This window comes from Macaca mulatta, chromosome 2 (genome assembly GCF_049350105.2).
Source record: "Macaca mulatta isolate MMU2019108-1 chromosome 2, T2T-MMU8v2.0, whole genome shotgun sequence".
NCBI lineage: Eukaryota > Metazoa > Chordata > Mammalia > Primates > Cercopithecidae > Macaca > Macaca mulatta.
The window spans coordinates 39,897,236-39,924,618 of record NC_133407.1 but is presented as its reverse complement, the minus strand read 5'-3'; the positions used below and the strand labels follow the sequence as shown (position 1 = coordinate 39,924,618).

The following is a 27,383-nucleotide window of genomic DNA, read 5'->3' as shown; positions in this document are numbered from 1 at the left end:
CAAAAGAAGAGGGGCAAAGAGATTATTTGAAAAACTAATGGCTACCAGCCTGGCCAAACATGGTGAAACGCTATCTCTACTAAAAACAAAAATTAGCCAGGCGTGGTGGCACGTGCCTGTAGTCCCAGCTACTTGGGAGGCTGAGGCAGGAGAATTGCTTGAACCTGGGAGGCGGAGGTTGCAGTGAGCTGAGATCACACCACTGCACTCCAGCCTGGGTGACAGAGTGAGATTTGGTCTCAAAAAAAAAAAAAAGAAAGAAAGAAAAAATAACAGCTAAAAACTTCCCAAATTTGATGAAGGACATGAATATACATATTCAATAAGCACAACAGACTCCAAGTAGCATGACTGCAAGGAGACACATAGCAAGACACATTATAATCTATCCAAAAACAAACAGACTCTTGAAAGGAGTAAGAGTAATCTGTCACATATGAGGGATCCTCAATGATATTATAAGCAGATTTCTCATCAGCAACTCTGAAGGCCAAAACACAGTGGGCTAATATAGTCTAATGGTCTAATTATCTACTAAAGGGGAGAAGAAGAAGAAAAAAAAATAACCTGTCAGCTAAGAATCCTGTACTGGCAGAAGAATGGCATGAACCTGGGAGGTGGAGTTTGCAGTGAGCCAAGATTGCGCCACTGCACTCCAGCCTGGACGACAGAGTGAGACTCCATCTAAAAAAAAAAAAGCGAAGAGACAGCACACAGAATGGGAGAAAATATTGGCAAACCATACAACTGATAAGGGGTTATATCCAAAATATACAAGGAACCCCAGACAACTCAGTGCAAGAAAACAACCTGGTTTCAGAATAGGCAAAAGACTTGAACAAACATTTCTCAAAAAAAGATGTGCAAATGGCAACAGATACATAAGAAAATGCTCAGCATCACTAATCATTAGGGAAATGCAATTCAAAACACTAAGATCCATTAGAATGGCTTTTATCAAAAAGAACAATAAAAGGGTTGATGAGGATGCAGAGAAAAGCGAACACTTGCACATTGCTGGTGGGGATGTGAATTAGTATAGCCATTATGAAAGAGTATGGAGGGTCCTCAAAAAACTAAATCAGAGTTACAATATGATCCAGCAATTCCACTTCTGGGTATATATCCAAAAGGAACTAAAATCAGTATGGCAAAGGGCTATCTATATCCCCATGTTCATTGCAGCATTATTCACAATAGCCAGGATATGTAATCAACTTAAGTGTCCATCAATGGATTAATGAACAAAAAATGTGGTGTATATACACAGTGAAATTCAGCCTTAAAAAAGAAGGAAATTCTTTCATTTGCAACAACAGAAATGAACCTGGAGAACTTTATGCTAAATTTAATAAGCCAGCACAGAAAGACATGGTCTCACGTATATGTGGAATCTAAAAAAGCTGAACTCATAGAAGTAGAGAGTAGAATGATGGTTACCAGAGACCACGGAGAAGCCAGGATGGGAAGCTGTTGATCAAAGGATATCAAGTTTCAGAGAGGAGGACTAAGTTTTGAGGCCGTATTAATGTATCATATATTTCAAATAACTAAGAGTACATTTTAAATGTCTTGTTATGAAAATGATATGTAAACAAGGTGATGGATATGTTATTTCACATTGTATACATGCGTCAGAACATCCCATTGTACTCCAGAAAAGTATAAAATTATGATTTGCCAATTAACAATATTAAATTTAAAACTGGAATAATGAAATGCTAAGAGAAGTCAAACAGGTTGAAATAAAAGGATGATAGTAATTTGAAGCTATATAAAGTAAAAGTAAATGCATGGGCAAGTATAAAAGCTAGTATTACTGTAACTTTGGTTTGTAACTCTGAGGTTTATTCGGTTTGTAATTTTTTAAACACAACTTTACTACACAACAAAAACACTACTCTAAAAGCTAGTATAATTGTAACTTTAGTTTGTTACTCCACATTTTATTATCTACATAAGAGACAAATGCATAAAATAACCAAAAGGGGGTAGGAATTGAGCTGTACAGGAAGTTACCGTATGTTATTGAAGTTAAGCTGGTATAGATTTAAACTGGAGTGTTTTATCTTCAGAATGTTAAATGCAATCCCCATGGTAACTACAAAAAATAGCTAATGAATAGACACAAAAGGAAATTAGAATGGAATTATTCTATTAAATACAGCACAAAAGACTGTAATGCAGCAAATGAGTGACAAGAAAGCTGTAAGGCATAAAGAAAACAAATAGCAAAATAACAGCAGTCTCTCCTTACCAGTAATTACTCTAATATAAATAAACTCTCCAATCAAAAGACACAGATTGGCAAGATGAATAGAAAAAAATATTCTAAATACATGCTATCCGTAAAAGACTCACTTTAGATCCAAAGACACAAATAGGTAAAACGTGTAAGGAGGGAAAGGCTAGTCCATGCACATAGGAACCATAAGAGAAGTGAGGTGGGCTGTATTAACATCAGACAACATAGACTATAAAACAAGAAAGTATAAGAGACAAGGAAGGATACTATACATTAATAAAGTTTAATATAGCAAGAAGATACTATGATAAACATTTAACATGTAATGACAGCCCATCAAAATATATAAAGCAAAAACTAACAGAATTTAAGGGAGAAACAAGACAGTTCTGCAATAATCACTGGAAACTTCAATACCTGATTCTCAATAATGGGTAGAATAATCAGACAAAAGAGGAAAGAGGACTTAACACTATAAACCAATTAGCTGTAACAGAGAACACTATCTAACAGCAGAAATCATATTCTTCTCAAGTGCACATGGGACATTTAGATTACTACAGAACTCGACATCCTGCCATTGACACTGGCTGTTTAAATAATTGTCTCTCTTATTTATAATATAGCAAGCTCTTAGAGGAAACAGCCTTGTTTCATTTTGTATCCCTGGCACCTCAACAGAATATCATGCATGTGGTTTTCAGCATTTACAAAATTATGAGTTTCAGCTCCTTTCATATAGTGTTTCATTCCTAAGTCTAGCATGCCCTTCCCCTCTCAGCAAACTTCTACGTATTTTTAAGACCCAATTCACATGTTTTCTTTGCATCATTTGCCTAGATATCTCTGAGCAGTCAGTCACTCCCTTCTCTGTGATTCTACCTAACTTCTACCTCTCTCTTACTGTCTTAGTCCATTTTGTGCTGCTATAACAGAATATCTGAGATTGGGTGATTTGTAAAGGATAGAATTTATTTCCTAATAGTTCTGAAGGGTGGGAAGTTCAAGATCAAGACACCAGCATCTGGTGAAGGCCTTCCTGCTACATGATAACAAGGAGGAAGGCATCAAATATCTGGGGCGGGGGGAGTCATGGATCCCATTCCTAAGATAACAGCATTAATTCATTCATGAGTGCAGTGTCCCCAAGACCCAAACACCTCCCTTTGTGCCCCACCTCCCAACACCACTGCATCAACTTTCCAACACATTAACTTTGGGGAACAGATTCAAACCACAGCACTATACTGTACATATCCCACTGAATCTGAAATTCTCTTGTAATGTTCTTATAATTTTTGTACCTTCACATGCAGAAACCATTAGCTGTCTACTTTTATTATCTGTTCTTTTCTTCCTAAGCGCTACCAATTTTGAGTAAGGGATGTGGCAACCACAATAAAAATATGTATTGTCAGTCTCCTTTGGAGTCAGATGTCACCACGCTGGCAGTAATCAGTTGCAGTTTGCTTCCTTTAACAGGTGGGACAACCTATCCCTGTTTCTTGTTTTACTCAGTATCCACAGATTTGGTCTCCAGTTTCATGTGTGACTCTTTCAGTCCTGATGATCTTATAAGGACATGAATTCAGAACCACCTCAACCCTGTTTCCATATCCAAATGCTGGCATTGTGGCCTCACCCTCACTTTGCAAGCTGTACATCTAGTCCACTGATTCTACAGATAAATTTACCTTATTTTTGAACAAGGCTTTATCTTTTAAAACTCCCTATCATTCCTTTGTATTTAAAGCAGGCATACATTATCCATTCTAATATTTTAAAAAACTAATTAAAAATATTTTAATTATTAAGACTATATGGGTCCCTGCAAATATTGGTGAAGGAATGTTAATATGACAAAGTGATACGGTTGTGGACATATGTACCCAATGTAAACAGACTATTTTGCTATTATAAAGAGTTGCATGGTTTTTTTCTCCCTGAAAATCATATTTATCATTGTTTACTATAATGTATGTTTTTACTAAAACACTGAAGTACTTTTGAATGGTAAACACTTTCAATTCTACCTTTAACAACTGGAGATTGAAAAATCACTACTAAGATTGAAAAAAATATTCCCAAGGAGAGTAAGAGATTAAATATTTGGTTAAGGATGTTCTCTCTCTTGCTGACCATGATATTACCGGTTCCTAGCTTACTAGGCACACAAAGATCTGGGGACTGAGGCTGATGCCACATATATAAGGATATAATACCTGTAGCAATGAGGACAATAGGTAAGATTCTGTGTTCTCACTGTGTTACAGTCTGAGTCATGGACAGTATTCAATTATCAATTCATCAAAAACACAGGAAAGGGAGGAGCTTCAAGATGGCTGACTACATGCATATGGTACTTGCCTCTTCCATGGAAAGGGAACAAAATAGTGAGGAGATAATCACACTTCAAATAGATCATCTAAGAGAGAACATTGGAATTCAGCAGGGTGGTGACAAGAAGCACTGAAAGCAAGAAAGGAGGAGGAGGCAAGGCAGCCTGCTCAACCAGGATGAGCAGAGAGCCTGGAGAGACTACCTAATGTGGGGAAAGGATGAGAGACCTCCAGCGGTCCACAGTCCCACCAGACTCTTACAATCCTAGCCATGGGAGAACCCCTCAACTGCTGCAGGCCCTGAGTCTAACATAAAGAGGTGCTTAGAAACCACACAACATTATTCCAGAGAGAGCTCACGCTAAGTCCCACAAACCTAAGCAGGTACAGTGTACCTCCATTTTGAGAGCCCAGCCCCCACCAGAATTTGTCATGCCCAGGAACCCAACAGACCCTGCATCTCCACATCCCTGGAGCCCCCACTGACATTCTCCACCTATAGCTGCTCCATAGGGTCCAAGACCACAGCCACTGGCAGCAACTGTCTCCCTACACAGTAGCAGAGGGGGACCCATGCATTTTCATGCACTGAGGAAAAATTCCACTGCCTGCAATAGCTGCTGCAGCAGCAGGAGCAAGGCACAAGCAAAGTATGTGACCCCGCAAGCCACCTGCCTATGAATGCTTCCACTGACAGCAACCCCCCCTTCCCGGTCAAAGGCCACATCACAAGCCCTGCTGTTGCCACCAGAGCATTCTGATGGCAGTCTGAGGATCACTCTCCCCTGCCTACCACAGCCAGTACCTGTGGGTACCGGTGGGGAGCCTAAGGACAGGCTCCTACAACCTGGCTCCATCCCCCTCAGTACCCAAGCATGCAATCCGTGGGCCTGGGGATCACCTAGCCTAGGATCACCACTGTTGGCACCTAAGCACTCCTCCCAGAGTCTGAGATTGAACCTATTCAACCTGCCTCTACCACCACAGCTGGCAACTAACCACAAGTGCCACCTGCAAGCCTAGGGGAATGGCCTGTCACAGCTACTGCCTACACCAGCACAGACAGCTTGGGTCCTAAAGGTTATCCTACCACGGCTAATGCCATCATCCACACCCTGCCCACTACGCAGAGGCTTAAAAACCTGTCAACCTGTCTGGCTCACCTGTGCCATTCCTGGTACCCAAGCAAGATACCTGGAGGCTCAAGAATTGGCTTACCTGAACCTGCTAACACTGGTGCCAGCATACACTGCCCTGAAGCCCAAGGACAGGCAATTTCAACCCACTGGTGCCACCACTGGGGTCTGAGGGCTGGCCTACTTGGCAACCCAGACCTCAGCAAAACTTTATCACAGACCAGGCATGGTGGCTCACACCTGTAATCCTAGCACTTTGGAGGCTGAGGTGCGAGGATCACCTGAGCTCAGGAATTCAAGACCAGCCTGGGCAACAGAGTGAGACCTCTTTTATTGAAAGTTAAAATTTATTTCATAAAAAAACTTTATCACAGCCTCCACTAACAACCACAATCTAAGCCACGTAAGAAATCACAGACACCACTGACACCATTCACATTGAAAGAAATCACACAGAGACTACACTACGACACATACCTAGAATCAAAGCCAAAGTGCCATACTCAACCAACACCACAGATACATCTTCAGGAAAATGTCCTCCCCTATGAAAGAAAATTCAAAAAACTAGAAGAAGCAATTGTCACATGAGAGGCACAGATACCAGTGTAAGGACACAGGAAACGTGAAAAAGCAAGGAAATATGACACCTCCAAATGACCACAATAATTCACGGGCAATACATCCCAATCAAAAAAAATCTGGCCCAGTGCGGTAGCTCAGACTTGTAATTCTAGCACTTTGGGAGACTGAGGCAGGCAGACTGCTTGAGCCTAGGGATTCAAGACCAGCCAGGGCAACATAGTGAGACCCCATCTCTCAAAAAATACAAAAATTAGCCACGTGTGGTGGCATGAACCTAAAGTCCCAGCTACTCAGAGGCTGAGGTGAGGGGATTACCTGAGCCCAGGGAGGTCAAGGCTGCACTGAGCCATAATCACACCATTGCACTCCAATCTAGGCAACAGAGTGAGACCCTGTCCCGGGGGGGAAAAAAGAAATTTATGAAATCCCAGAAAAATAACACAAAATACTGATTTAAAGAAGTCCAGTAAGATAGAAGAGAATTCTGAGGCCAGGCACTGTGGTCCTCATCTGTAATCCCAGCACTTTGGAAGGCTGAGGCAGGCAGATCACTTGAGGCCAGGAGTTCAAGACCAACCTAGCAGAACCCCATCTCTGTCTCAAAAAAAAAAAAAAAAAAAAAAAAAAAGATACAAGAGAATTCTGAAAAACAATACAAAAACTTCAGAAAAACAATTCAGGATATGAAGGAGAAATTTACTAAAGAAACTAGATACTACAAAGGAAAACCAGGTTGGGCACAGTGGCTAACGCCTGTAATCAATCCGAGCACTTTGGGAGGCCAAGGCAGGCCAATCACTTGAGGTCAGGAATTCAAGACAAGCCTGGCTAACATGGTGAAACCCTGTCTCTACAAAAAATACAAAAAAAATTAGCCAGGTGTGGTGGCAGGCACCTGTAGTCCCAGCTACTCGGGAGGCTGAGGCAGAAGAATCACTTGAACCTGGGAGGTGAAGGTTGCAGTTAACTGAGATCGCGCCACAGCACTCTAGCCTGGGAAACAGAGCGAGACTCCATCTCAAAAAAAAAAAAAAAAAAAAAAAGGAAAAACCAAACAGGAATTCTGGGACTGAAGATTTCACTGAATGAAATACAAAATACATTTGAACGTGTCAACAACAGACTAGATTAAGCACACGAAAGATTCTCACAACATTAAGGAAGGCCCTTGGAAATAAGCCAGTGAGACAAAAAGTAATAATTTAAAAAAAAAAGAATGAGAAAAGCCTATGTGACATATGGAACACCATTAAGTAACCAAATATTCAAATTTTCAGTGTCTTAGGAGAATAAAAAACAAAAATGTTAGAAAACCTGTTTAATAAAATAATAGGTAAAATATTTCCAAGTCTAGCAAGAGATTTACACATCAGATACACCAAGTTCAGGGATCTATAAGTAAATACAAATCAAAAAGGTCTTCTCCACAGCACATTATATTCAAACTGTCAAAAAATCAAATACATAGAATTCTAAAAATGGCAAGAAAAGCACCTAGTCGCTTATAAAGGAACGCCCATCAAACTAACAGTGGAATTCTCAGCAGAAACCTTATAGGTCAGTAGAGAATGAAATTATATATTCAAAGTGCTGAAAGAAGGCCAGGTACGGTGGCTCAAGCCTGTAATCCCAGCACTTTGGGAGACTGAGGCAAGTGGATCATTTGAGGCCAGGAGTTCGAGACCAGCCTGGCCAACATGGTGAAACCCTATCTCTACTAAAAATACAAAAAGTAGCTGGGCACAGTGATACATGCCTGTAATCCCAGCTATTCAGGAAGCCAAAGCAGGAGAATCACTTGAACCCTGGAGGCAGAGGCTGCAGTGAGCTGAGATTGCACCACTGCACTCCAGTCTGGGTGGCAGAGCAAGACTCCATCTAAAAAAATAAATAGTTTTTTTTTAAAGGGCTGAATAAAAGAAACTGTCAGTCAAGGATACTATACCCAGCAAAGTTATCCTTCCTAAATGAATAAGAAATGAAGTATTTCACAAACAAGCAAAAGCTGAGGGAATATATCACCACTAGACTGGCCCTAAAAGAAATGCTTAAGAAAGTCCTACATCCAGAAGCAAAAGAACACTATCTACCATCATGAAAACACAAAAAAATATAAAAACCACTGATAGAGCAAACACAAACAAGGAAGAGACTTACAACTACAGAAAACCACCAAACCAAAATAATAATTAATGAGAGACAAAGAGGGAACAGATGATATACAAAACAGCCATAAATCAATTAATAAAATGACAGAAATAAGCCTTCACATATCAATAACTCTGAATGTAAACTGATCAAACTTTCCACTTAAAAGATATAGACTAATTTGGCTGGGCGCGGTATGGCTCACACCTATAATCCCAGCACTTTGGGAGGCCAAGGCAGGTGGATCACCTAAGGTCAGGGGTTCAAGACCAGGCTGGTCAACATGGTGAAACCCCATCTCCACTAAAAATACAAAAATTAGCCAGGCGTAGGGGTGGGTGCCTGTAATCCCAGCTACTCAGGAGGCTGAGGCAGGAGAATCGCTTGAACCCAGGAGACAGAGGTTGCAATGAGCCAAGACCGCACCATTGTACTCCAGTCTGGCAACAAGAGCAAAACTCCATCTCAAATAAATAATATAGATAGATAGATACTGATTGAATAGATTTTTTAAAATGTTTTTAAAGCATGACCCAACTATATACTACCTACAAGAAACTCATCTCACCTGTAAAGACATATAGGCTGAAATTAAGGGATGGAAAAAGATATTCCATGCAAACAGAAACCAAAAGTGACTAGAAGTAGCTATGCGCGAGTATCGAACAAAACAAACTAAGTCAAAAACTGTAAAAAGAGACAAAGAAGGTCATTATATAACAGTAGAGGGAAAAATTCAGGAGGAGGATATAACAATTCCAAACATATAAGGCACCCAACACTGGAGCACCCAGATATATAAAGCAAGTATTATTAGATCTGCAAGAAGAGATAGATTCCACTATGATAATAGTTAGGGACATCAGGACCCCACTGTGAGCATTAAATGGATCATGTAGATAAAAAATTAAGAAAGCCACACTGGATTTAAACTGCGTATTAGACCAAACAGACCTAACAGACATTTACAGAACATTTCATCTAACATCTACAGAATATACATTCTTTTCATCAGCATATGGAACTTCTCCAGGACAGATCATGTTAGGACACAAAACATGTCAACAAATTTTTAAAACTTGAAATTGTATCCATTATCTCCTCAGATAAGAATGGAATAAAACTAGAAATCAAGAATAATAGGCCGAGTGGGGGAGCTCATGCCTGTAATTCTAGCACTCTAGGAGGCCAAGGTGGGTGGATTGCCTGAGCTCAGGAGCTCAAGATCAGCCTGGGCAGCATGGTGAAACCCCATTTTTACTAAAATACAAAAATCAGCCAGGCATGGTGGCGTGCACCTGTAGTCCCAGCTACTTAGGAGGCTGAGGCACAAGAATTGCTTGAACACAGGAGGCGGAGGTTGCAGTGAGCTGAGATAGTGTCATTGCACTCCAGCCTGGGTGACTAAACAAAACTCTGTCTCAGGAAAAAAAAATAAAAAAAGAGTAAGAGGAACTTTGTAAACTATATAATATATAGAAGTTAAACAACATGCTTCTGAATGACCACTAGGTCAAGGAAGACATTAAGGAAGAAATCAAAAAATTATTGAAACAAATGAAAATCTAATACGACATACCAAAAATCTATGAGATACAGCAAAAACAGTACTAAGAGGGAAATTTATAGCAACAAATGCCTACATCAAAAAAGCAGTAAGATTTTAAAGAAACAATGTAGCAATGCACCTTAAGGAACTAGAACAAACCAAACCCCAAATTAGTAGAAGGAAAGAAATAATAAAGATCAGAGCAGAACTAAATGAAACGACTTTTTTAAAAAGCACAAAGGAGCAACAAAAAGCTGATTTTTTGAAAAGGTAAATCAATAAACCACTTGCTAGACTAACCAACATAAAAAGAGAGGACCCAAATAAAATCAGAAATGAAAACGGAGACATTACAACTGATTCCACAGAAATACAAAAGATCATTAAAAACTATTACAAACAACGATACACTAACATACTGGAAAACTGAGAGGAAATTGATACATTCCTAGACATAGACATACACAATCTACCAAGATTGAATCAGGAAGAAATACAAAACTTCAACAGATCGATAATAAGTAAAGATATTTAATCAGTAATAAGTCTCCCAACAAAGAGAAGTCTGGGACTGGATGGCTTCACTGCCAAATTCTACCAAACACTCATAGAAGAACTAACACCAATTCTCCCCAACTCATTCTACAAGGCCAACATTACCTTAACACCAAAACAAGACAAGGATGCAATAAAAAATATAAAATATAAAAAAAAGAAATACAGAAAACTACAGGCCAATATCCCTAATGAACATAGACATAAAAATTCTCAAAATACTGGCAAAGTGAATCCAACAACATTAAAAAATAAAAATAAAAAATAAAAAAAATAAACACACCACCACAATGAAGTGAGATTTATCCCAGAGAGGCAAGGATGGTTACACAAATCAATAAATATGATTCATAACATCAACAGAATACAGGACAAAACCATATGTTCAGCTCAACAGACACAGAAAAAGCACATGATAAAATTCAGTGTCTCTTCACGATAAAAACTCTTAACAAACTAGGCATAAAAGAAACATACTTCAACATAACAAAGGTCATATATGACAAACCCACAGCTAACATCATACTGAATGGGGAAAAGTTGAAACCCTTTCCTCTAAGAACTGGAACAAGACTTGGATGCCCACTTTAACCACTCCTATTCAACACAGTACTGCAAGTCCTAGCCAGACCAATCAGGCAAGAGGAAAAAAAAGAAAAGGCATCCAAATTAGAAAAGAGGAAGTCAAACTGTCCCTCTTTGCTGCTGATATGATCTTGTATCTAGAAAAACCTAGACTCCACCAAAAAGCTCTTAGTTCTGCTAAATAAATTCAGTAAAGTTGCAGGATACAAAATCAACACACATAAATCAATATGCATCCACCTGTGAAGTAGGGAATGTTAAAAAAAAAAAAAAAATCAACATACAAAACCTGTTTCCATCCACCAATAAACCAAACTAGCTGAGAAAGAAATCAAGAAGGCATTCCCTCTTTACAATAGCTATAAAAACTACAAAACACTGGATAAAATAAATTAAAGAGGGCACAAACAAATGGAAAGACATCCCATGCTCAAGGATAAGAATTAACATCATTAAAATGACCATACTGCCATAAGCAATCTACATTTTCAATGCAATTACTATCAAAACACCAATGTCTTTTTTCACAGAAATAGAAAAACCAATCTTAAAATTCATATGAAACCAAAAAGAAGCCCAAACAACCAAAACAATCTTGAGCAAAAAGAATAAAACTACCTGACTTCAAAACACATTACGAGGTTACAGTAACCAAAACAGCATGGTACTGGTATAAAACAGACACGCAGACTAACAGAATAAAACAGAAAATTCAGAAATAAATCCACATATTTAAAGCCAACTGATTATATTAAATAAACAAACAAAAAGCTTCTGCACAACAAAGGAAACAATCGAGAGTGAAGGGAGAGCACCAATGTCTGGTTTTGGGTGGGAACTGAAACAACCACTACAGCCAACAAGAACTTGGGAAGTATAAATATCAAGCCTTGAAAGGGACCATGCTGCAGCCTGTGAGATGTAAGAAACCAATCAATTACTCACAGTTTGACAACTCTGACAGTGATGATTTTGTTTTTGCAACTGTACCTTTAAACAAGAAATCCAGAACATCAAAGGAGTTAAAACAAGATAAACCAAAACCTAATTTGAATGATCTCCAGAAAGAAGTCGCACTAGAAGAGAAAACCCCTAACAGAAAGAATGGCTTTAGATGACAAGCTCTACCAGAGAGACTTAGAAGTTTGCACTAGCTTTATCAGTGAAGGAACTTCCAACAGTCACCACTAATGTGCAGAAGTCTCAAGATAAAAGAGTTGAAAAACATGGCAATAGTAGAACAGAAACACAGAATAAGTCTCCTCATATCTCTAATTGCAGTGTAGCCAGTGATTATTTAGATTTGGATAAGATTACCGAGAAAGACGATGGTGGCATTCAAGGGAAAAGAAAAGCAGCATCTAAAGCTGCGGTACAACAGAGGAAAATTCTTCTGGAAGGCAGTGATGGCGATAGTGCTAATGACACTGAACCAGACTTGGCAACTGGTGAAGATTCTGAGGTTGATTCTGATTTTGGTGAGAGTGTGGATAATGACGCAGACTTCTCTATGAGAAAAAGTAAAGTTAAAGAAATTAACCAAAGAAAAAAGTAGTAGTAGTAGTAGTGAAGGTAAATCCCCAGTAGAAAAGAGAGAGAAGAAATCTAAATCCAAATGTAATCCTTTAGTGACTTTGGTAGACTGCTCCGGCTGCTGTCAAATCAGAATCTCAGTCCTCGCCAAAAGAGATTGATCTTTCTTCAGATGCTACTAGGAAACCATTACAAATATGCAGTCCTTCAGCTGAAAGCAAGAGACCTAAATGGTTCCACCAGCATCTGGAAATAGCAGCAATAGCAGCAGCCCACTGGCAGGAGTGTCCATGAAGTCTCCAAATCAGAGTCTCTGCTGTGGCTTGTCCAGATCAGCACAAGTTAAACCTTTGCATACAAATGCTACTAGACGCTGACTGTGGTACCTGCGAAATGTTTGGCTGAAAGCAGCACAGCTTCACAAGGGTGTTTGTATTTGATTTGTGTTTATATCTGAGGCAGGTATTGTAATAAAAAGGATTCCATTACCATGTCCTATAAATGATCTCTAGCCATTTTATGATTATGTTCTCTGTAAAGCTCTTCAATATCTCAATGAGAGCTTTGTTTGTAAGAATTATCTTCTCATGCCTTTCCTTCTGGAGAGCATATTCTATTTTCCTGTCAGTTTGACATGGAGGAAGTCCACATCACATGCCGTTCTTTTCTGGTTACATGATGTGCCTTTCTAGCTTTGTCTAGTTTATAGCACCTTAACGTTAACCATTCAGTTTTATCTCACACAGGGAAACATTCTCATTTCTTTCATAAGACATTTCTGAAATCTCATAAGCTACTTAAGCTACATTATCAGTTTTACTGCAAAGATGCTTTGTATTTTAGCCAAATCTTTTTATAGTAAGAGTTCAGAAGTATTTTACATACTAAAATGGTTGGTGTATTACGGCATGTGTCTCCTATTTAGATGGTTATTCTATAGCAAATAGAATTTAAAGACATTTAATGATACTTTCATTGTCAAAACCTTTAATAAAAGTGGAAATGTTTTGAAATGCTTTTTTCTTGATACCATTGCAGCCACCTTTTTTCTTTTTTTTTTCTTTTTTTTTTTTTGAGAGGGAATCTTGCTCTATCACCCAGGCTGGCGCAATCTCGGCTCACTGGAACCTCCACCTCCCACGTTCAAGTGATTCTCATGCCTCAGCCTCCCGAATAGGTGGGATTACAGGCAACCACCACCACACCCAGCTAATTTTTGTATTTTTAGTAGAGACAGGGTTTCACCATGTTGGCCAGGCTGGTCTTGAACTCCTGGCCTCAAGTGATCTGCCCGCCTTGGCCTCCCAAAATGCTGGAATTACAGGCATGAGCCACTGCGCCCCACCAACATCCACCTGCTTCTGATTGTCCACACTATAAAATGAGAGCTCTGCCAAAATGTTAGCCTTTTTCTTATAAACAAGGGAAAAGCTGTTTCTTCAAATATTAACTTTTTGTTAAGCCAGTTCTTCAGAAAGTAGTTGTCAAGTATTTAGCCATCCCTATTATGATATTAGATAATACAGCTTCTTAGGAAGCTTAGATCTCAGTTTACTGTGAAAAACAATTGTAACCAATATTTTATATTTACGGTGGGAATTTCTACTAGCTTCTGATCAATTTTTATAAAAAATTTTCAAATCATATTAACCATTTAAAAATGTATAATACTTAATTCTTCTCAGTTTATGGGAACATCTGTGTTAATGTGAAAATAATTAATTTAGAATTGTGATTAAAGTGAGCATTTGTCTAAAAAAAAGGGTGAAGAGACAATCTGCTGAATGGGAGAAAATACGTGCAAACTATTCAACAAGTGACTAATATCTAGAATATACAAGGAACTCTAACAACAAAAACAAAATCCCCACCAATAATCCCATTTAAAAGTAGGCTAAGGACATGAATAGATATTTTTCAAAAAACGGCATACAAATGGCAAACAAGTATATGAAAAAATGCTCAACATCACTAATCATTAGGGAAATGCAAATGAAAACCACATGAAATATCATTTCACCCAAGTTAAAGTGGCTATTATTTAAATAACAAAAAAGGCCAGGTGTGGTGGCTCACGTCTATAATCTCAGCACTCTGGGAGGCCAAGGCAGGCAGATCACTTGAGGTCAGCAGTTTGAGACCAGCCTGGCCAACACATGGCAAAATCCCATCTCTACTAAAAATACAAATTAGCCAGGCATGGTGGCACACACCTGTAGTCCCAGCTACTTGGGAGGCTGAGACAGGAGAATCACTTGAACCTGGGAGGCAGAGGTTGCAGTGAGCTGAGATCGTACCACTGCACTCCAGCCTGGGTAACAGTGAGATTCCGTCTCGAAATAATAAATAAAAAGAAAACAAAAGACAAAAAAGACACTGGTAAGGATAGAAAAAAGGGAACTCTTACACGGTGTTAGTAAGAATGTAAATTAGTACACACTTTCTGGAAAACAGTATGAAAATTTCTCAAAAAACTAAAAACAGAACTACCACACGATCCAGCAATCCCACTACTGGGTAGTTATCCAAAGGAAAAGAAATCAGTGTATCAAAGGGATACGTGCACTTGCATGTTTATTGTAGCACTATTCACAATAGCAAATATATGTAATTAAGCTAAGTGTTCATCAACAGATACACACGGCCAGGTACAGTGCTAGGTCTATAATCCTAGCACTCTGGGAGGCCGAAGCAGGAGGACTGCTTGAACCCAGGAATTTGAGACCAGTTTGGGCAACATAGTGAAACCCCCATTTCTACAAAAAAAATGGTTTTTTTAATTAGCCAGGTGTGGTGGGTATGCTTGTGGTCCCAGCTACCCACTGCAGTGAGCCATGATTGCACCACTGCACTCCAGCCTGGGCGACAGAGTGAGACCCTGTCTTTAAAAACAAACAAACAAACAAAAACAGATTAATGGATATAGGCAGCATATATACACAATGGAATACTATTCGGTCATTAAAAAAGAATGAAATCATGTCATCTGCAGCAACATGGATGGACCTGGAGGTCATTATGTTAAGTGAAATAAGTCAGGACTAGAAAGACAAGTATGTTCTCACTCATTCAGTGGGTTTAAAAGATTGATCTCATAGAGGTAGACAGTAGAATGACAGACACCAAAGTCTGAGAAGGGTGCATGGGTGGTAGGTAATGAAGAGAGGTTGGTCAATGTACACAAACATATTGTTAAAGTATAAAAATTCTAATATTCTATAGCAGAGTAGGGTGACTACAGTTAGCAAAACTGTGTATTTCAAAGTAGATAGAAAGGAGGACTTTAAATGTTGCCAAAACATAGAAATTATAAATACTCAAGGTGATAGATATCCCAAATACCCTGACTTGATCACTACACATCCTATGCAACAAAATGTCACATGTGCCTCATAAATATGTAAAATATTATGTATCAATAAAAAACAACAGGAAAGGAGAAGAGAAGCAAAGAAAAAGGATGGCAAACAAAGCAACATGACAAAAATCTAGATATATCATAATCAAAATAGATGTGAATGAATTTAACTCATTTGTAACAGAAAATAACAAAAATAACATACAGGCTGGGCACAGTGGCTCATGCCTGTAATCCCAGCACTTTGGGAGGCCAAGGTGGGAGGATCACCTGAGGTCAGGAGTTAAGAGACCAGCCTGGTCAACATGGCAAAACCCCATCTCTACTAAAAATGCAAAAATTTACGGGGTGTGTGGGAGTGTGCGCCTGTAATCCCAGCTACTCGGGAGGCTGCGGCACAAGAATCACCTGAACCCAGGAGGCAGAGGTTGCAGTGAGTCGAGACTGCGCCACTGTACTCCAGCCTGGGCAACAGAGTGGGACTCGGTCTCAAAAAATAAATAAAATAAAATAAAATAAAGTAATAGAAAATAAAAACAACACACAAATTCAACTAAAGCTGTTTATAAAAGTGAACTAAAACATTAACAAAGAAAAGACGAAAAAAACTAAATTCTGGCAAACCTTGTTTTAAAAAAAGTGGTATGGCCATTTTTAAAAAAAGGTGTTATAGCAATTTTAACATCAGACAAAACAATTTTATTGCAATATTAGAAGGTATGGAGACATGAGATATATATATATATATAAAATAATAAAATAAACTAAAAACATACCAAAGCCTTATACACAGCTATCAAAATAAGGCAAAAAGAAAGTTCCAAGAAAAAAATTAATCTTCAATCACTGCATGAGCCTCTAATTTACTTACATTAGAAACAGACAGATCAGAATGTCTGAACACCAGTAAGTAGATATAATATTTGATCCACAAAGTTAGTAAATTTGATCTAAGTTATATAAAGAACCCTCCACCAAACAAAAAAATAAAAATATAATTATTTTCAAGTACATGTGAAACATTTTCAAAATAAAGTCACAATGAAAAAAAAATGTTCAAGGAACTTTTATCTAAGACATTATATCTAACCACGATATAATGTTGAAATCAACATTTTCAAATATTTGTTAACTTAGAAATGAACTTCTAAATTTAAAATGATAAACTATAAAAATCAGAACTGAATGACAATAAATATACCATGCCATCAAAATGTGCAGCTCAGCTAAAATTACAGTCTTAATGCTCTTGAAACAAAACAATAAGACTGAATATGCTTAACTAATATACTCAATCAAGAAACTAGGAAAAAAAAAAAAAGAGTAAACCTAAAGAAAACATAAGTATGTTAATCTTCTTAAATTTTCTCTACATTTTATGATGTTTTGACATCTTGGGTCCTACAAACCCGGGAGCGACTGTACCTCCCAGGGTTAATTCCTAGAGATAGCAAGCAACTTGCCTCTGAACACACCTCTGATATGCAACTAAGCAATCTAGAGTCTATACCACAACCATCTTCTTTAAATAACTCTCACACACCAGGCTAGTATTCCTTCTGCCCTAATATACCCCAGGGCCAGGTACCGGCCAACCAGGGACCATACCTATAACCCAGAACCCACCAAAATTTTCAAATGATCCAAATTTACTCAAGTTTGTCTACCCTGTCTTGCTCTTTTTTTTTTTTTTTTTTTTTTTTTTTTGAGACGGAGTCTCGCTCTGTCGCCAGGCTGGAGGGCAATGGCACAATCCCTGCTCAATGCAACCTCCACTTCTCCTGAGTTCAAGCGATTCTCCTGCCTCAGCCTCCCCAGTAGCTGGAACTACAGGCACACCCCATCACACCCAGTTAATTTTTGTATTTTTAGTAGAGATGGGGTTTCAGCATGTTGGCCAGAATGGTCTCGATATCTAGCCCTCGTGATCCACCCACCTCGGCCTCCCAAAGTGCTGGGATTACAGGCATGAGCCACCGCGCCCAGTCGCCCATTCTTTTCCACAGAAACCACAATATAAGCTCTGGCCTACGCTTTTCTACTCCTTCTGCTTCCTGACCAACCTTGGTGCTTTCCCATGGGGCCTTCGATAACATGCCTGTCTCCTGTTTCTAGGTAACAGTGAGTACAAAACTCTTCTTCCATGACAGTCTTTTTGGTCTCTGTAGGTCTTACCATATCTTATTTTGAGACAAGAAGGGAAATAAATAGCAGTAATTAATGAATTGGAAAATAAGGGAAAAAAAAAACCCAGAGTAGAGAAGAGTTTCTCAAACTTAAGAATCAAAAAGCATAAACCACAAAGGAAAAGATATTATGGAAAAGGATAAGTACATTAATTTCCTCTTATTTCTTCAAAATCAGCTTTGAGATATAATTCACCTACAAAACTAATTTTAAGTGTACAGTTTAATGAGTTTTGACAAATGTATACAGTCGTGTAACCCACACCACAATCAAGATCTAAAACACTTGCATCACCCAAAAAAGTTATATTATGCCCCTTTACAGTCATTTCTCTCCAGACTGGCAAGCACTGATAGGCTGTCATCAGTTTGCCTTTTCTTGAATTCCATACAAATGGAATCATATAGTTGACTATGTTAAAGTGAAAACTGTTCAGCACATCCCCATTATCAAAAAAATCAGCTTGCCGGGCGCAGCAGCTCATGCCTATAATCCTGGCACTTTGGGAGGCCAAAGCGGGCAGATCACCTGAGTTCAGTAGTTCAAGACCAGCCTGACCAAGATGGAGAAACCCCGTCTCTACTAAAAATACAAAATTAGCTGGGCATGGTGGCATATGCCTGTAACCTCAGCTACTTGGGAGGCTGAGGCAGGAGAATTGCCTGAACCCGGGAGGTGGAGGCTGTGGTGAGCCGAGATAGTAGCGCCACTGCACTCCAGCCTGGGCAACAAGAGTAAAACTCCATCTCAAAAAAACAAAACAAAAACATCAGCTTATTTCTGAAAAATATAATTAAAAGTACTAATAAGAGAAGAAAATCTAGCAAAATTAGGAACACAGCAAAATGCAGGAAACAACTTACCAGAACAGAACTGAGCAGGTAGCAGGATGGAACTGGAACCTTTGCATTCCAGGGGAAGTAGGATATACACTTACTACAGAAATGAGTTTGCCTTTCCAACCCTGAGTGTCTCTGGACATTTACAGTACCTCAATGGCTTCAAAATGTTTGCTTTGCCAATCTGGGATTCCCTTTAACATCACCTCAAACCAAAGGACTCGTTTAATGGGCAAGAAGATACAACATTAAGCACATGACCATGGCATCCACTGGTCCTACACCACATACCACATCACCTAGAAACTGTGAGGCTAACAAAATCATAAAGTGGTGCATTAAATTAAAAGCTCGATTAAGAAGTCATTCTGCTGGTCATTTGGGATGCAGCATATGCACTGAACCAATGGCTAGGCTATTATATCCCTACTACCTAAGATGCATGGGCTTAAAACCAAGGTGTAGAGAAGTTAGATTGACTCTTCACCATCACTCCCAGTAACGCACTTACAGCATGTGGATTTCCTATCCCCACAATTTAAAATCTCTGCTGTACTAGAGATCCTGAGGGTAATGCTTCCACAGTAGGGGTTCACAGAGCCTAAAGCCACAACCACCACTTGGTCACTATGGGCTTCTCATACTGATGAACAAGCAGGCAAAGAAAGGAATAAATATACTAGCAGTGATAAGAGACCCTGATTATTAGGACCTGTTGTACACAATGGGATTAGGGAGCAATCTGGAATGCAGGGTATTTCCACGCTTGGTAATAGGGCAAACAGGAAATTACAGCAACCATGGCTCAAAACAGGCAAGGCAACTAAAGGCTCAAGTCCCACAAGGATGGAAGCCTAAAGGACACAAGCAACTTAAACCAGCTTAAATGCTGGCCCAGCATAAAGGAAATCTAGAATAGGTAGTAAAAGAAGGTAATGATGAATAGTAATTCCTGCCTCAATACCAGTAGAAGCAACAGGTACCACTGGCTTATATCACTAACCCTTCTCAAATTTCCATGGAAGATGTCAACACTTGGTGATGGATTAGAATCTATGTAGGGTTTAAGCCAATCTGAGCAAAGCAAGATGTAGATTCTATCAACAGTCTCATGCCTCAAAAACAAACATAAAGAGATGGGACTTAATTAAAATAAAAGGCTTCTGCACAGCAAAAGACACAATCAGCAGAGTAAACAACCCACAGAGTGGAAGAAAATCTTCACCATCTATACATCTGACAAAGGACTAACATCCAGAATCTACAAGGAATTCAAATCTGCAAAAGAAGAACAATCCCATCAAAAAACAGACTCAGGACATGAATAGACAGTTCTCAAACGAAGATACACAAATGGCCAACAAACATATGAAAAAACGTTCAACATCACTAATTATCAGGGAAATGCAAATCAAAACCACAATGCAGTACTACCTTACTCCTGCAAGAATGGCCACAATAAAAAAAAAATCAAAAAATAGATGTTGGCATGGATATGGTGAAAAGGGAACACTTTTACAATGTTTGTGAGAATGTAAACTAGTATGGAGATTCCTTAAAGAACTGAAAGTAGATCCAGCAATCCCACTCCTGTGTATCTACCCAGAGGAAAAGAAGTCATTATACGAAAAAGATACTTGCACATGCATGTTTACAGCAGCACAATTCACAACTGCAAAAATATGGAACCAGCTCAAATGTCCATCAATTAACGAGTGGGTAAAGAAAATATGGTGTGTATATATACCATGGACTATTACTCAACCATAAAAAGAAAGAAAATAATGGCAATTGCAGCAACCTGGATGGAACTGGAGACCATTATTCTAACTGAATTAACTCAGGAATGGAAAACCAAACGTCATATAGTCTCCATTCATAAGTGGGAGCTAAGCTATGAGGACGCAAAAGCATATGAATAAGGGTGGTGGCGTGAGGGATAAAAGACTACACATTGAGTACAGTGTACATTGCTGTTGAGTGATAGTTGTACCCATCTCAGAAATCACCACTAAAGAACTTACTCAGTTCTAGAGGTCATTACAGTTCTACAGGTCATTAAGTCTAAAACAGGTCTTACAGGCATGCTTTGCAGCAGCCTGGATGGAGTAGATTACAAAGCTACAATCAAAGCCTGCATTCCTTCAGGAGACTCTAGAGAAGAACCTGTTCTTTGTCTATTCTAGCTCCTAGAAGCTGCTTACATTCCTTTGCTCTTGGTCGCATCATCGAGATTTCTGCTTTCATCATCACATCCCTTTCTTGGACTAACTGATTCCCTCTGATAAGGACTCGTGTGATTACCAGAACCCACTCAGATAATCCAGGACATCAGTAGCACAGGTGACCGAAAAGAGTGAAACTGGACTTCATCAAAATTAAGATCTTTTAACATACTTTGTATATGAAAGGACACTAAATTAATACAGTGAAAAGGCAACCTACAGAAAGGAATATTTGGAATCACATCTGACAGGACACTGAAATTCAGAATATATAAAGAACTCTTACAAGTCAACAACAACAACAAACAATCCAGCTGGGTGTGGTGACTCACACCTATAATCCCAGCACTTTGGGAGGCTGAGATAGGAGGATCCCTTGAGGCTAAAAAGTTCAAGACCTACCTGGGCAACATAGTGAGACCCCCATCTCTACAAAAAATAAATAAATGTGCCAGGCAGTGGCATACACCTATAGTCCTAGCTACTCAGGAGGCTGAGACAGGAGGATCATTTGAGCCCAGAAGGATGAGATTGCAATGAGCCATGATTATGTCACTGCGTTCCAGCCTGAGTGATACAGTGAGACTTTGTCTCTAAAAAGAATAAAATAAAAGTCCAACACAAAAATGGGGAAGGAACTGAATAGACAGTTCTCCAAAGAAGATATGCAAACAGTGAATAAGCACATGAAAAGATGATCATATCACTAGCCACTAGAAAAATCCAAATCAAAACCACAATGAGATAATACCACCTCACAACCATCACCATGGCTATTTAAAAAAAGATGACGATGACAGAAAATAACAATTGTTGGTAAAGATGTAGAAAATTAGAACCCTTGTGCATTGCTGGTGGGAAGATAAGATGGTACAGCCACTGTGGAAACCCATATGGCAGTTCTTCAAAAAATAAGAAACAGAATTACCATATGATCCAGGCAATTTCACTTCTGGATATAAACCCAAAAAAAGTAAAAGTGAGAACTCAAATAGATATTTGTACACCCATGTTTGTAACAGCATTATTCACAATAGCCAAAAAGTGGAAGCAACCGAAGTGTCCATCATCAGGCCGGGCATGATGGCTCAGCACTTTCGAAGGCTGAGGCGGGTGGATCACCTGAGGTCAAGAGTTCAAGACCAGCCTGACCAACATGGCAAAACCCCCATTTCCATTAAAAATACAAAATTAACCAGGTGTGGTGGCCCATGCCTGTAATCCCAGATACTTGGGAGGCTGAGGCAGGAGAATTACTTGAACCCAGGAGGCGCGGGTTGCAAATGAGCAGAGATCGTGCCACTGCACTCCAGCCTGGACAACAAGAGCAAAACTCCACCTCAGTGTCCATCATCAGTTGAATGAGTAAATAACATGTGGTAAATATAGATTCAGTGGAAAAGTACCAGCCTTTGGTGGAGGAGGAACTTTGACACATGCTACAATGTGAATAAACCTTGAAGACACTGTACTCGGTGAAATAAGCCAGTCATAAAGGACAAATACTGTATGATTTATTTCACTTATACACGGTTCCAAGACTTGTCAAATTCATAGAGACAGAAAGTAGAATGGTGGTTGCCAGAGGCTGGGGGGATGGCAGACTTGGGAGTTGTTGTTTAACGGGTACAGAGTTTCAGGTGGCAAAAATGAAAAAGTTATGCAAACTGGTAGTGGTGATGGTTGCGTAACAATGTGAATATACTTAATACTGTACACTTAAAAATGGTTAAAATGGTAAATTTTATGTTACACATATCTTACCACAATAACTTGTTAAAAACATGTACACGAATGCCAGTAGCCATATTATTTGTAATAGCCATAAGGGAGAAAAAACTCAAATGCCTGTAAACTGATGAATGGATAAAATGTGGTATTAACTGTAAAATTACGTATTATTCAGCAATAAAAAGGAATGAAGTAATAGTATGTGCTGTAACATGGATGAACCTTAAAAACATCAAGTTGCTGGGTGCAGTGGCTCATGCTATAATCCTAGCTCTTTGGGAGGCAGAGGTGAGAGGATCACTTGAGCCCAGGAGTTCAAGACCAGCCTGAGCAACATAGTGAGACTCTCTCTACCAAAAAAAAAAAAAAAAAAAATTAGCCTGGCATGGTGGCACATGCCTGCAGTCCCAGCTACTCAGGAGACTGTGGCAGGAGGATCACTTGTGCCTGGATGACAGAGGTTGCAGTGAGCCGTGATCAAGCACTGCACTACAGTCTGAGCGACAGAGCAAGACCTTGCCTCAAAAAAGAAAAAAACAAAACAAACACACAAAAAAAACCCACTGAGCTAAGTGAAAGAAAGCAGTCACAAAGGACCATATATTATATGATGCCACTTATATGTAAGGTTCAGAATGAGCAAATGTATAGAGACAGAAGGCAGATTAACGGTTTCCTAGGACGCAGAGAGGGAAGGTTAGGGGTGACAACTAATGAGTATGGCATTGTTTTGGGAGGTGATTAAAATGTTCTAATAAGGCCAGGTGCAGTGGCTCACGAGGTCAAGAGATTGACACCATCCTGGCCAACATGGTGAAACCCTATCCCTACTAAAAATACAAAAAATTAGCCAGGCGTGGTGGCAGGCGTCTGGAGTCCTGGTTACTCAGGAGGCTGAGGCAGGAGAATCACTTGAACCCAGGAGGCAGAGGATGCAGTGAGCCAAGATTTCGCCCCGCACTTCGGCCTGGTGACACAGCGAAACGCCGTGTCAAAAAAAAAGTTCTAATATTGTGATGATGGTTGCACAACTCTGAATATACTAAAAGCTGAATTGTATACTTTTAATGAGTGAACTGTATAGTATGTGAATCATATCTCAATAAAACTCTTTTTAAAAACCAACAAGACTAATAACTGAATGGAATCATAAAATAAAGCAAGGGGGGGCCGGGCGCGGTGGCTCACGCCTGTAATCTCAGCACTTTGGGAGGCTGAGGCAGGCAGATCACGAGGTCAGGAGTTCGTGACCAGCCTGGCCAACATGGCAAAACCCCGTCTCTACTAAAAATACAAAAATTAGCTGGGAGTGGTGGCAGGTGCCTGTAATTCCAGCAACCTGGGAGGCTCAGGCAGGAGAATAGCTTGAACCTAGGAGGAGGAGGTTGCAGTGAGCAGAGATCATGCCATTGCACTGCAGCCTGGGCGACAAGAGCAAGACTCTATTGGAGCAGGAGGGGGAGGAGGAGGGGGAGGAGGAGGAGGAGGAGGGGAGAGCGGGGAGAAGGGGGGAGTGGGGACGAGGAAGGAGAAGGAGGAGGAGAAGGAGGAGGAGGAGGAGAAGAAGAAGGAAGAGAAGGAGGAGGAGGAGGAGAAGGAGGAGGAGGAGAAGGAGGAGGAGAAAGACAAGAAGGAGGAGAAAGAGAAGGAGGAGGAGAAGGAGGAGAAGGAGAAGGAGGAGGAGAAGGAGGAGAAGGAGAAGGAGGAGGAGGAGGAGAAGAAGGAGAAGGAGAAGGAGAAGAAGGAAAGAATAACAAAGGCAATGAATAAAAGATAACGAGAACAGAAACATTACAGTATGAATTCTTGCTCTGTCATTTATTATCTGTGTAACACTGATGAAGTTATCAAAACTCTGTGCCTCAGTATAACACCTACCTACAGGATTGCTGTGAGGACTTAACAAAATAGGTAAAACAGTACAGTGTCTGAGACATAGCTGTCTTTCCCTGTCCTATTCTCCTACCTAATGCTAAAAATTCCACCACCAATTTTGTGGAAACACAAATTCAATGACAGTTGTTATCTGAGTTTTATGTTAAAGAAGTTATGTCTGTTCCAGGTGGCAAATAACTTAAAAGTCACCAATTACATGTAACTGGCAAAGCAATTTTCAACTAATTCACTGCAAGATGATATTAAAGCACAGGAAAATATAAACTTTATCTCTCAACTTCTTTTTCTCCTTCTTACCTTCATTTTTAAACAATTCTTTCCTCACCTTCCTGCCTTTGTAACTTATCCTTTATTCCAAACTACCAGTCTTACTTAGGCTGCTATTTATCAGAAGAAAAGGCAACAGTAACTTTTTTCCATTTTATGTTAAGATAGAAAACAAATGCTGAGCATGGCGGTGCACTCCTGAGTAAGGTGAGAAGATCACTTGAGGCCAACAGTTGGAGGCCTCAGTGCACTATGATGGTGCCTGTGAATAGCCACTGCACTCCAGTCCAGAAAACACAGTGAAACCTTATTTCTATAGAAATAAAATACAATATAAAACATAGGGGCTGGGCACGGCGGCTCATGCTTGTAATCTCAGCACTTTGGGAGGCCGAGGCAGGTGGATCACCTGAGGTCAGGAGTTCGAGACCAGCCTGGCCAACATAGTGACACCCCGTCTCTACTAATAACACAAAAATTAGCCGAGTGTGGTGGCGCACGCCTGTAGTCCCAGCTACTTGGGAGGCTGAGGCACAAGAATCGCTTGAACCCGGGAGGTGGAGGTTGCAGTGAGCTGAGATTGCGCCATTGCATTCCAGCCTGGGCAATAAGAGCAAAACTCCTTGTCAGAAGAAAAGAAAAAGAAAGATAGGGAAAAAAATGACTGATCATGTAGCTACAGGACAGTTCCAAACTCTGCTTAAGTGACTCATTAAAGTTCCCTAAACAAAAAATGAACAAACTTTAAAAACATGAGAATGAAAAGGCATAAGGAAAGTTTCCTTTGTGTTCACAGGTCTCTTATTTATCTGGAGACAAAATTGTATGACATCTACAGACTGTGACAGCAATTTCTTAGTACAGCTGGCTCTGTATCCATGGGTTCCGCATCCACGAATTCAATCAGCTGTGGATTTAAAACATTCAGGGAAAAAAAAGGGCCTGTACTAAACGTATACAGGCTTTTTTTCCTTGTCATTATTCCCTAAATAATACAGTATTAACTACCTAAATACCACTTACAATGTATTAGGTAACCTAAAGATGAGTTCAAGTATACAGGAGAATGTGCATAGGTTATATGTAAATACTACCCCATTTTACACAAGACACTCAAGCATCCTCAAATTTTGGTCTCTGCAAGGAGTCTTGGAATGTATTAGGTAACCTAAAGATGAGTTCAAGTATACAGGAGAATGTGCATAGGTTATATGTAAATACTACCCCATTTTACACAAGACACTCAAGCATCCTCAAATTTTGGTCTCTGCAAGGAGTCTTGGAACCAATACCTCATGGATACCAAAGGACAAGTATAATCTATCCATAACCAAGTTTTACCACAAAAGAATAAATAAAACGATAACTATATACTACCTATAGCCAAGTTACTACCAAAAAACATATACTTTAAGTCAGGTGCTCTAAGAAGTTAGTGTTAATACAATTTTATTAACCCATGCTTCCATTTTAAGTATTCCCTCATTTGATTTTAATGTTAATTGAAAATTTACTTTCAAACTATTTTAAAGGACAATGTCTTTCAAAGGGACACCCGCCTTATAAATGCTTCCGGAATAAGATTCAGTAAAAGGATGTGGTTTAGAACAGATGAAATACCACTGTACTGCTGCTTTTGTACATGTTCAGATGAGAAAACTCCTACTAAAAACATGCCAAAATAAACAAATGTCTATGGAAGCTTTTAAGTTAGTCATTCCAACTTTACAGCATTCTAAAAAGAACATATCTCTTAAGAAAGGTTGCTATAAAGAGCGCAGAACCTTTTCTCCTGTTACAAACCCCTTAACCTTGATGCCTAACTGTATTATCTCACTGTATTTCACTTCAGAAATATTTACTGGACAATGAGTGCACCGAGTAAGCATGCTAAGTGGTTTTAACACATTGTCATTAATCACCACAGCAAACTGATAAAATCAGTATTAATATCACCATTTTTAACTGAAGAAACTAAGGCTTCAAAGGTTTAACTACGCTGGGCGCAGTGGCTCACACTTGTAATCCCAGCACTTTCGGAGGTCGAGGCAGGCGAAATCACTTGAGCCCAGGAGTTCGAGGCCAGCCTGGGCAACATGACAAAATCCCGTCTCTACAAAAAACTCAAAAATTAACCAGTCATGGTGGGACGCACCTGTAGCCCCAGCTACTTAACGAGCTGAAGAGTATCGACCCACTGCACTC

The 27,383-nt window shown here is 39.5% G+C and overlaps 1 protein-coding gene and 1 pseudogene across 18 annotated transcripts in view; one reads left to right on the top strand and one right to left on the bottom strand.

The window, feature by feature from the left end:
- NCK1 (NCK adaptor protein 1) overlaps positions 1-27,383 on the bottom strand; it is a 93,570-nt gene that overhangs the window by 38,943 nt on the left and 27,244 nt on the right.
- On the top strand, positions 12,045-12,810 carry LOC718427 (RAD51-associated protein 1 pseudogene; annotated as a pseudogene).